Here is an 11,247-nt window from a genome sequence, read left to right as displayed (position 1 = left end):
ACACACACACACATACACACACACACACACACACACACATACACACATACACACACACACACACACACTAATACACACACACACATACACACACACACACACACACACACACACATATACACACACACATACACACACATACACACAAACACACACTAATACACACACACACACACACACACACACACACTTCATGGAAATTGCAACATGAATTTGTAATTAAAATTCATTGCATATTTAAAGATTTGAGATCTGCAGGTTTCAAACAGATTTTTGTTTTAAATGAGGATTTTATTGCACTTGTATAAAACATGGATACACATACAACCATTTAATCCATTTCAACTGAAACCACAAGTAGCTTAACAGCAAAAGCAATCTATCTGGTTTGGGACAGGACATAAAATCTGTCAGAGCCAATGACGTGGATAGATGTGAAATATTAGCGCAAATGGAAAGGATTAAGTTTTGGTTTATAGTGAGAATAAAAACTGGATTCACTCAGAGTGGCCACTTAGGTTTCTAGTGACCTTTGGATATAACTTAGCTATAAATGTACTAGTTAAAACTTCTATCACTCCCACGAAGTCCAGGCATGTATTTTCCTGTTAATTGAGGAAAGTGCCATTTTCTTCAATTCCAGTTGTTGTTAAGATTGTTGTGGTTAAACTTAAATGATTCCTTAGATGCATAAAATGTATGTGGTATACTTCATACAAAATTGCCAGGAAATTATTTTGTGTTTTATTAATGAAGTTCCTTCAATTGGTGACAGATACCTTGTTATTCAAATATGTGCAAGCTGTAAGTGAATGAATCCTGTAGGCCTTAAATGAAGAGTCTGATACGAGAACAGCATGGATTTCCACAGAACTGACGGTCATGTTGCCCTTGTTGGTGCATGGAGAACATCTGAGCTTCCTCTGAGAAGTTGGATCTTTGCAAGAATGGCAGAGAATGTCTTTGGAAAGTGCTGAACCAAATTCCAATCCTTGCTCCACAAGGGGGAGTCAGCCACAAGAGTCTTCCCAAGAGAGAAGACCCATCTGGCTGAAGTTTGTAAGGTAGCATGGCATCGTTTGTGCTGATGTTATCTGTCCTGAGACAGTTCTTGATAACAAATCTGTAGTCATTCAAACAGAAGCCATGCTTATCCAACAGGACAGTCTCCATGCTATTGAGCTCAACATGTTGAAGGACTTTGTTGTTTGTGATATTGTCTGCTGTTGAAATCTCATAAACCTGACATTTCAGTTAGGTATTAGATTGCTATTATTGTTTAGGGCTATAGTTAGGTCAATTTAATAATAATTACTAGTGGAACTGATGTTGAAAAAGAATGCCCTTTCACCATCTAACTGACACCCACTCTTAATAATGAGTTCCAAGTTCACGCTGTATTCCTCTTTCATTGTGCTCAATTGCTCCCTGAGCTTTTGACCATACTGTTCTTACTTAGTACTGCACTGGAGAGTCAGCTGGGACTTTGCGCTCAAGTCATTGCAGTGATAAGTGACAGGTAATGTTCTGACTTGTTTTGAGAGCAATACCCAGTGAAATGTGGATGTTGTGGAAATTTTCGGTGATTAACTAGAGATTAAGGAAACAAAGAAAAAACTGTAAAGTAGAAGTTGTTTAAAGTTATGTTTGGAATTGAAAATAAAGTTTTGTTATAACGGAGCCAATTCTTTTTTTGACTTATTCACTGGCTAGGCAGCATTTATTGCCCATCCCTAGTTGCCCAGATGGCAGTTGAGAGTCAACCACGTTGCTGTGGGTCTGGAGTCACATGTAGGCCAGACTAAGCAAGGATGGCAGTTTCCCTCTTGAAAGAACATCAGCAAACCAGATGTGTTTTTTTCTGACAATCGATTCATGGTCATCAATAGACTCTTAATTTCAGATTTTATTTTAAGAAATTAAGTCAAATTCCACAATCTGCCATGGCAGGATTCAAATCCAAGTCCCCAGAACATCACCTGGATCTTTGGATTAACAGTCCCAGCGATAATACCACTAGGCCCTAGATTGATTTATTTCCTTCAGCTTGTGTTGAGATCAGCAAATGTAAGCCATTATTTCACTTTTACTACGGGATAGCCTATTTTCTAAATTGCTTGCTGCATATAATATTGTAACTTGGCTTCAGAAAAATTACCTTTGTGGGACAGCTGAGTTTTGCAAAGTCTAAAGTTAGGGCAGGCCATTCAAGAGAGATGTTTGATAGAGGTTGATAGAGGTTTGGAACTCTCTTCCACAAACAGTCGTTGATGCTAGATCAGTTGATCATTTTAAATCTGAAATAGGTATATTTTTGTTAACCAAAAGTATTAAGGTTATGGGCCAAAAGCAAGTATATGGAGATAGGTCACAGTTCATCGAAGATCTCATTGAATGGCAAGGAACTGCATGACATATGTTCCTATATAAATTGTATGAATAACAGAGAAGTAAAGGCATACTTCTTTTGAAGGTGCACTGTAGAATATTGTTTTGCTTGTCTCATCACCTCTGGGTCAAGCTCCCAATGCACAAACCAAAGCAGAGCAGAAATGGTGTCCTTGAGGTCCTACTCAATATTTACCTCTCAAACAACGTCACCAGAACTGATAAAAACCGAAAGAACTGTAGATGCTGTAAATCAGGAACAAAAACAGAAGTTGCTGGAATTTCGGGTCCACTGGATGTTCTGAGGAAGGGTCAATGGACCCGAAACGTTAACTCTGTTTTTTCCTTCACAAATGCTGTCAGACCTGCTGAGCTTTTCCAGCAACTTTGTTTTTGTCACCAGAACTGATTTCTGGTCATTTAGCTCATGCTTTACGAGGGATTTTGCTGTGTGCAAATTGCTGCCACATTTCCTATCTTATAAGAGTAACTTAAACTTTGAAGAGTGTTTTATTGGTTGTAAAGTCTTTTGGGGTACATTGTGAGGTCATGTGTGAGGTACTATAGGAATTTTAAAACTTCTCTTTCTTTCCATGAATTACAATCTACTCCTGCAATTTCAGTGGAACTCCAGTTATGTGATTCACCTGAGTTTCAGATTTTGTTCTGTAAAGTTGCCACAGGTAATTGGGGAAAAGAGAAATCAATCAAATATGTTCAAAGACAAATTTTCTCAGCAAAAAGATGTAAATGATAATTCCTTACAAAGGTCAATTGCAGGAAGATTGAGTTCAACTGTACTTACCTTTGGCAGCAAATGGGCAGACTATTCTAGATTAGTGGATTGTCTTTTGGGGATTGTCTTTGAGGCCAAAATTTAAGAAAAGATTAAATTAATTTTATTTCTTTGGTTTATCAAATAGCTCCACTGCAGCGCTTGTCACAACATAAAGAAAAACCCCTAATTACATAGGAGGTATCATTCAGGAAATTTTTCCGCATATCCTTTCTTCAATGTACCAGTTACTATACTACTGCCCTTCTAAATAAAACCCTTTCTATTGTTTCATACTCCGTCTCAGGTCCCATAATTACTGATGATTAAATGAATGGAGCCACTCTGATCCCTTGGAACATATTGCAACATAACTAGACAAAGGTGAAATTTTGAGTAGGAAACGTGTCCTACCTTGCCCATTACTAGATCCCAGAACCTAAACTTCCAAACCAAGATATCCAGAAACTGTAACATCTAGGATTCTCATGCAACTCCAAATGGAAGATCAAAGAGCTGTTTTCACTATTAATAACAAAGCATTTTTGAGATGTTTGAAAACATTTCAAAATCTGTGTGTGGAAAGATGAATTTTTGCAATATTGTAAATTAAGTGATCTGTCAGTTCTGTTGTCCTCAGTTCCTTGAGTCGAACCATGGGCTTCCACTGGATTTTTCCATGTCTATGGACAAAGTGGTTTAACAATGCCTTCTGCAGGATGGCTGACGAGGAAACTCTCCCAGTGGTAAAGAGTTGCTTGTAGGAGTTCTAGGTAATTGGAAACCAAAGACAACAAGGAGAAAGTTCCCATTTGACTCTTCTTGAATATCTTTGTTTACCTAGTGAAAGATAGAAAATGTTGGATGTTTGGAAGTTTCCTGTTGGATGGTTGAAGCCAAAAAGATGTTCTTCCTACCTCATAAGCAAGTAACATAATGTGGGAATTTCAGAGTTGGTGTCATGCTCGGTACAAAAGCCCCAGTGAATGCTGAGAGATTGTGTCAAACAGCATGTCCCTTTGGCTGTTTGCAACAAGCAGAGCGGTGACCATACTCAAAATGCCCATGTTTGCAAATTGGCTTAAAATTTAATTCAATTAATTAAATTAAAATGGCTCCTTTTAAAACATGATTCATTTGGATCTTGGAGAAAGATATTCACAAGGTAACTTACTCTTCTTAAATCAATCTTGTTGTGACCAATCGAGGGAGCTGTGAATAACCAATCCTTCCTCACCTGGGAGCTGAATACTTTGGGATATCCTGTCTGGAGCTATTACAAATTGGGGAAAAGTTACTTGGGGTCTGGGCATAACACTGTAAAAGGAAACTGCTGGGGAACAGGTTTAAATATGCCTTACTAGTTAAGTTAAAATGCTTCTAAACTGGAATGTATATAGCTTTGTTTGTTTTTTAGTAATGATCTTGTATTCTTTTCATAGAATCCCTACAGTGTAGAAGCTGGCCATTTAGCCCACACTACCCCTCTAAATGGCATTCCACCCCCACACCCCTCTCCTATCCCTGTAACCCTGAATTTCCATGGCTAATTCACCTAACATGCACATCTTTGGACTGTGGGAGGAAACTGGAACGAACCCATGCAGACACAGGGAGAATGCGCAAATTCTGCGCAGACAGGCACCCAAGGCTGGGATTGAACCTGGGTCCCTGGCACTGTGAGGCAGCAGTGCTAACCACTGAGCCATCGTGATTCCCCTGTTGTTAAGGAACATTGGCTGTCTCATGCGTGAATACATTCAGTTACCATTCACCACAGTAACCGACTTCAAAAATTAAACTTATGATTTATCAAGTTAGGTTTTACACTGGGATTTGACTTGTCCAATGCCATCATCGACAAAATGAAAGCTTTGGCATGATGTCTGCTTTTTTTCAGCAAATTTTTTAAACAATAATTTTGCTGAAATTTCTTATTATACCTTGAAGAATCCATTTCCAACTAGGTTATGCTGTTACAATGGCATCATGTTCCAGTAAATCATCCATAATGCTGAATACATAACTCAGTCTCCATTTCTACTTTGGGAGAACACTGCTAAGGATGCCAATGAACTTTCGGCAATATTACCACATATAAGTTATTTTTTGAGGGCTATGAGACCTGGTGTCAGTGAAATCGACCAAGTGGACAGTACGTAGTTTGGTCAGGCGAATATTTATAACTCTAGTCAAATGTAAATATTGTCAGAGCAGAAACGCTAAATGATGAGTTGTTCTGCAAAAATATTATGGTTCAGAAAATGACTGTGAGGTACAGTAAGCTTCTTTCTCCTTGAGTCTTCAAGAGTTTACATAAGCAATGGATGTGTTTCAGGAGCCATGTATTTTAACTGAAGTGTGGTAGCAGGAGGGGACATTGATAGATTAGCGTTTGTGATGATTGTCAATCAGAAGTACTTAACAATTGGGCAATTTGTTTAGCTGATCAGACAGACAAGGAATCTTGCTTACATTAGCCAGTTGGCCTGTTCTACCGAGTTGTTTGCATGGAGGATGTTTAATATGGTAGATAGCTGCAATGGTGACGATCTGGAAGATTTTTCGTCGTGATTCATTGGTACTGATAAATGGTAAACTTCTCATGAACTTGTCTGGGTGAACTCAGGGTAAATGGGATTTGTTTAGCATTGCTTCTAAGCTGATGCTCAGAGATGACTTCTGCACTGTAAAAGTCTGTGGTTTAGGACTGGAATCGAGATCAATATCTGTGTGAATTCAACTTCAGGAGCAGGCCCTGAGTCAAAGAGCTGGGTGAATGCCACCAGTAACAAGAATTATATTCCGTAGTAGATTACAGTGAGAACAGCACAGCTCACCACTGAACCGCAGGGATCTCAACACAAACTAACTCACATCTCTTAGATTACCACCCAGAACAGACACAACTGTTTCTAAAGAGCAGGTAAAATAAAGTTGACTCTACTCTCCACCCCACCTTCAGCATACATACAATACAGGCTCAACCCGCTTTCACTGGACCACAGGGTAACATGAACACAGTAATAAACACACAGGAATATAAATAATATTGCCTGGGAATACAGATGCCACCTCCTCCTCACAAAACCACTGAGCTCCCAATTTTAAAAGTAAAAATAACTCTTTCACCTACCTACCTTTTCCTGTCAAATAATCACACAGCAACATGAACATTTCTCCCTAGCCAGACAGGATAGAGAAGGTCTGTCTATATACAGAGATCAGAATTGTGGATACTTCTCCTGAACTTCATGTGAACCTGAAGTCATTTGAATCAGACATTTTTGGCCTGAAATACTCACAGCTCATTTGGAAATCTATGCCACTAATACAGGTGACGTAGGGCTCACAGGGATGGTGGTCATCGCTGGCTGTCGCTCTAATTGAGGATGACGTCTACTCAGGATCATAGGTTTCTGTCCTTGGTCTTCATGTGACTGAACAAGCCAATTCTTGACCTGTGGATCTCGGAGCAAACATATCTGAATGCAGGATTTTCTGCCTTTTCTTTCCTTCCCCGCCACCACTCTGCCGCATCTTTGAATGCGAGGCTCAAAGCAACATGATGGTGAAGTTGTCGCCATTTTGAGTGATGGTAGGAAGCTCCGTCTGGTCATTAATGTCAATACTTCCGTGTTTCAAAGAGAGCTTCAATGTGCATTTCAAGTGTTTACTCTGTCCTTCCCTGAAAAGCTAGCCATTTCAGTGTTTAGAGAACAGTACCTGGCAGGAGAGATGCTTTCTAGTTGTCCAGATGCGTCGATGTTGATTTTGCCGGAGTTTTGCCTGATCGCTGCGTTCAAGAAGCACACGAGTGTTTTGCAAGTTGTGGTAAAAGATTATTATTGAATGGTGGAGAAGTTTGAGGAGCCGTATGGTCTATTGCTGCTCCTGCTCCTAATGTTTTTATTCTTCAAAAGGATTTTGTGTTTAAAAACTCACTTAGTCTTTGAACACTGAACATTTTCAACCCATTTCTCTTCAATTCAATGTACCAAGCAATTTCCAGCTTCGAGCCTTACGTATGATTGGGTCCAGGGTGAGTTCTTCTGTCAGGAGGCCAGCAAAGGATGTGAAACCAGCTTCTATTGGGATTACACTCTATTAGTAGATGGGACTAATATTGGATTTTCCTCCTTGCAATCGGCTTGGTGGCATTTATCAAGGAATAGCCCCTGGGAATTCAACCATTATAACTTTAGTAAGCATCTTTCAAGAAAAGAGCGAGCAATGAGCATAGAGGAGGCCCTATGACAGGCTTCAAACACTTCGTGGAAAGGGGCATTTGACTCTAGATGTAAACAGAGGCATCGCTGTCTCCACTGAGGTGTGCGGTTTCAGAGCAGCATGCTAACTGTGTAAATCCTCTCAAGTCCCATCCTGGTGTTACCAACTGTGAGTATTTCCCTTGCACACCCGTGATCGAACATCAGTTTGTAGCACGGGTTGACATGCCAGCTTATTGGAAGACTTACAATTACGAACTCCTGGCCAAAGCCACATGGTGTGATCATTTGAAATAACAAACTTAACCTTTCAGAGCAATAACGCATGGGTCTGCTGCAGTTATACACAGCCTTGATGAGATCAGACTTGGAGCATCACATTCGATTTTAGAGTCATAGAGATATACAGCACGGAAACAGACCCTTTGATCCAATTTGTCCATGCCGACCAGATATCCTAAATAAATCTAGTCCTATTTGCCAGCATTTGGCCCATATTCCTCCAAACACTTCCTATTCTTGTGCTCATCCAGGTGTCTTTTAAACGTTGTGATTGAAACCAGCCTCCACCACTTCCTCTGGCAGCTTATTCCTTACATGCACCACCCTCTGCATGAAAAAAATTGCCCCTTAGGTACCTTTTAAATCTTTCCCTTCTCACTTTAAACTTATGCCCTCTAGTTTTGGACACCCCCACCCCAGGGAAAAGACCTTGTCTATTTACCCTATCCATGCCCCTCAAGATTTTAGAGACCTCTACAAGGTCACCTGTCAGCCTCTGACGCTCCAGGGAAAATATTCAGTCTATTCAATCTCTCCATATAGTTCAAACCCTCCAACCTGGGCAACATTCTTGTAAACCCTTTCTGAACTCTTTTAAGTTTCACAATATCCTTCCTGTGGCAGGGAGACCAGAATTGCACATTTTGGTCTCCCTACATAAGAAGTGATTTATTTGGCATTGAGGGGGTGCAGTGGACATTCACTAAAATGATGTTGGACATGGTAATTCTGTCCTGGGAGGAGAGATTGGATCACCTGGGCCTGCATTCACTAGAGTGTAGAAGGATGAAAGGGAATCTGATTGAAATGTGTAATATTCTAACAGGGCTGGACAGATTGGATGCAGGGAGGATATTTTCCCTGGCTGGGGAGGACAGAACCAGGTCACACAAGCTCAGGATTAGAGATAGACCATTTAGGACTGAGATGTGGAAAGATTTCTTCATTTAAAAGGTAGTAGACCTGTGAAATTCTCAACCATGGTAGACAGTTTCAACAAGGTCCTGTTGTGCATTGGTGGAGGTCACCTCCTTGGCCATCTGACTGCCATTGTGGCCAAACTGATCTTACTAGGCCTTAATGTAGTGGTGGTGAGGTGTGAAGGGGTTAACATCTCTGGCAACGTAATAAACTCAAGTATCTTGCTTTTTTGCCCAAGAGGATGAATACTAACCCATCTTCTTATCGTCATAGAGACATACAGCATGGAAACAGATCTTGTGGTCCAATCGGTCCATGCCAACCATAATCCCAAAGCAAACTAGCCCCACCTGCCTGCATCTGGCCTATTTCGCTCCAAACAGCTTTTATTCTTGTACCTATCTAAATGTCTTTTAAATGTAGTTGTCCCTGCATCCACCACACCCTCTGGAAGTTCATTCCCCACACGAACCACTCTCTGTGTAAAAGAAAAATTGCCCCTCATTTTTTAAAAAAATCTTTTTCCACTCATCTTAAACTATGCCCCCTTGTCTTGAAATACCCCACCCTGGGGAAAAGACACCTGCCAATCATCTTACCTATACCCCTCATTATTTTATAAATCTCTAAGAAGTCACCTCTCAATTTCCTATGCTGCAGTGATAAAGTCCCAGCCTATCCAACCTCTCCTTCTAACTCAAATCCTCCATACCTGGCAACATCCTGGTAAATATCTTCTGAACCCTGTCCAGCTTAATAATGTCCTTCCTATAACAGGGAAACCAGAACTGGACACATTACTCCAGTAGAGGCCTCACCAACATCCTGTACAACCTCAACATAACATCCCAACTTCTGCACTCAATGGTCTGAGCAATGAAGGCAAACATGCTAAATGCCTTCTTAACTATCCTATCCAAATGGCCTATATCACTTCAGAGCATCAAGCTGAATCTTCTGGAAAGCTGTAAGAGACATGTCACGTGCAGGAAAAAGTGAGGTCAAGTGCCTTGGACAAGCTGAAGGTCTTTGAAAGAATCTCTCCTCCATATGACAACAGGAAATGCATGGGTGTACCAGCAGTCTTGAAGACTACATTTGATGTCAATGTGTAAGTTAGCTCTCCTTAGTTGCCTTGTTTAGAAAATTGGCTGAAAATACCAGGCAGTTACAGCCACTTGCGAAGGGAAATGTAAAGAACAAGATAAGCTTCACTAAGACAGAAAAAGACAAAAATGACATGGAGGATTAGCCCTGATCATGTTGAATGGCAGAGCAAGATTGAAGGACTGAATGGCCTACTCCTGCTCCTGGTTTCTACGGCCAGCTCCCCATTTCCCAGCCACTGGCTGTGGCTTTGAATTGAAATGCAAGATTTTTCAAGGCTAGGAGATAGTCTACATCCTAGCATCCAGGCAGAAAGCAGCTCTTCTGCATTTCATTCCTGTTGGGAGTGTAAGCCCTCTGAGATTTCAACCAGTTAGGTGAATTTCAACTATTGTCAGCTGCAACTTTAGGGTCTTTGATTTCATGTTGTACGTTAGTAAAATAATCACTGATTACTTACTGAATAATTAGGAATTATGACAAGTTATTAACTGAATACTCTTGATTTTCATTATTTCCATCGATGATTTAGTCATTCAATAAGTGAAGAAAAGGTTGATAATTTTGTTCAAAATATTGAACAGGTACATAGATAGGAAAGGTTTAAAGGGATAAGGACAAAATGCAAGCAAATGGAACTAGCTCAGTTTAGGGAACCTAAACTGGTTCGCATGGACAAGTCGGGCTGAAGGGCTTGTTTCTGGGCTGTATGACTCTATTACTCTATGATGCTAAAATGATGAGGATTCTCGTCAGGTTAGATAGGGAGAAACTGTTCTTGCTGGTGAAGGATCATGGGCCAGAAGCCAACAATTTAAGATGTTTGGCTAAAGAACCCAGAGGTCACCTGATGGAAAAGCTTCTTCTTTAAAGTGAGTGGTTCGGATTTGGAATGCATTGCCAGAGAGTGTGGCAGAGGTAGATTCAACCAGGGTTTGCAAAAGGGAATCGGATAATCATTTGAAGAGAAAGATTTTACAAGGTAATAGAGAAGAGGCAGGGGAGTTGAGTGATTCAAGGTGCACTTGCATAGGGCTGACGCAGACTCAACAAAGCTGAATGGCCTCCTCCCTGCTGAAACATTTCTATCAATCGCTATACAATTCTACAGTTGTAAGTAGAGTCAGAAAATAAAAGGCAAGGCCAACTGTGTTAGCATTCATCCTTCTCAAGCCACAACCTGGTGAAACCACGTGTGAGCATTTGTCTTGCTCTTCTGTGATCAAATGCCAATTTGTAGCATGGTCAGCATGCCAGCTTATTGGGAAACATTAGTGTTGGGCTCCTGGCCAAAGCCAGAAGGTGTGACTTCCCCTTGATGTAACAAGTTGAATTGAATTGAATTGAATTAGCGTTTATTGTCACATGGACTCACATGAGTGCAGTGATAAGTTTACAAGTCGCCATTGACGATGCCATCTTAGCTACAAACGGACCTAGGTACAGATTCTTGAGTACACATTCTTAGGAAAAACATTAGAAAATAAAGAAATAAAAAGTGCAGCATTACAGACCTTCAAAAGTGCAAAAGCACAGAAATAAGTT

At 40.5% G+C, this 11,247-nt stretch overlaps 1 pseudogene; it reads left to right on the top strand.

Annotated features, from left to right (window-relative positions):
- Positions 1-8,654: 8,654 nt before the first annotated feature.
- LOC109920056 lies at positions 8,655-9,813 on the top strand (annotated as a pseudogene).
- The last annotated feature ends 1,434 nt before the right edge of the window (positions 9,814-11,247 follow it).

Source organism: Rhincodon typus, chromosome 1, assembly GCF_021869965.1.
Source record: "Rhincodon typus isolate 14 chromosome 1, sRhiTyp1.1, whole genome shotgun sequence".
NCBI classification, from domain to species: domain Eukaryota; kingdom Metazoa; phylum Chordata; class Chondrichthyes; order Orectolobiformes; family Rhincodontidae; genus Rhincodon; species Rhincodon typus.
The sequence above is the reverse complement of the archived record's forward strand: the minus strand, read 5'-3'. Positions and strand labels throughout refer to the sequence as shown.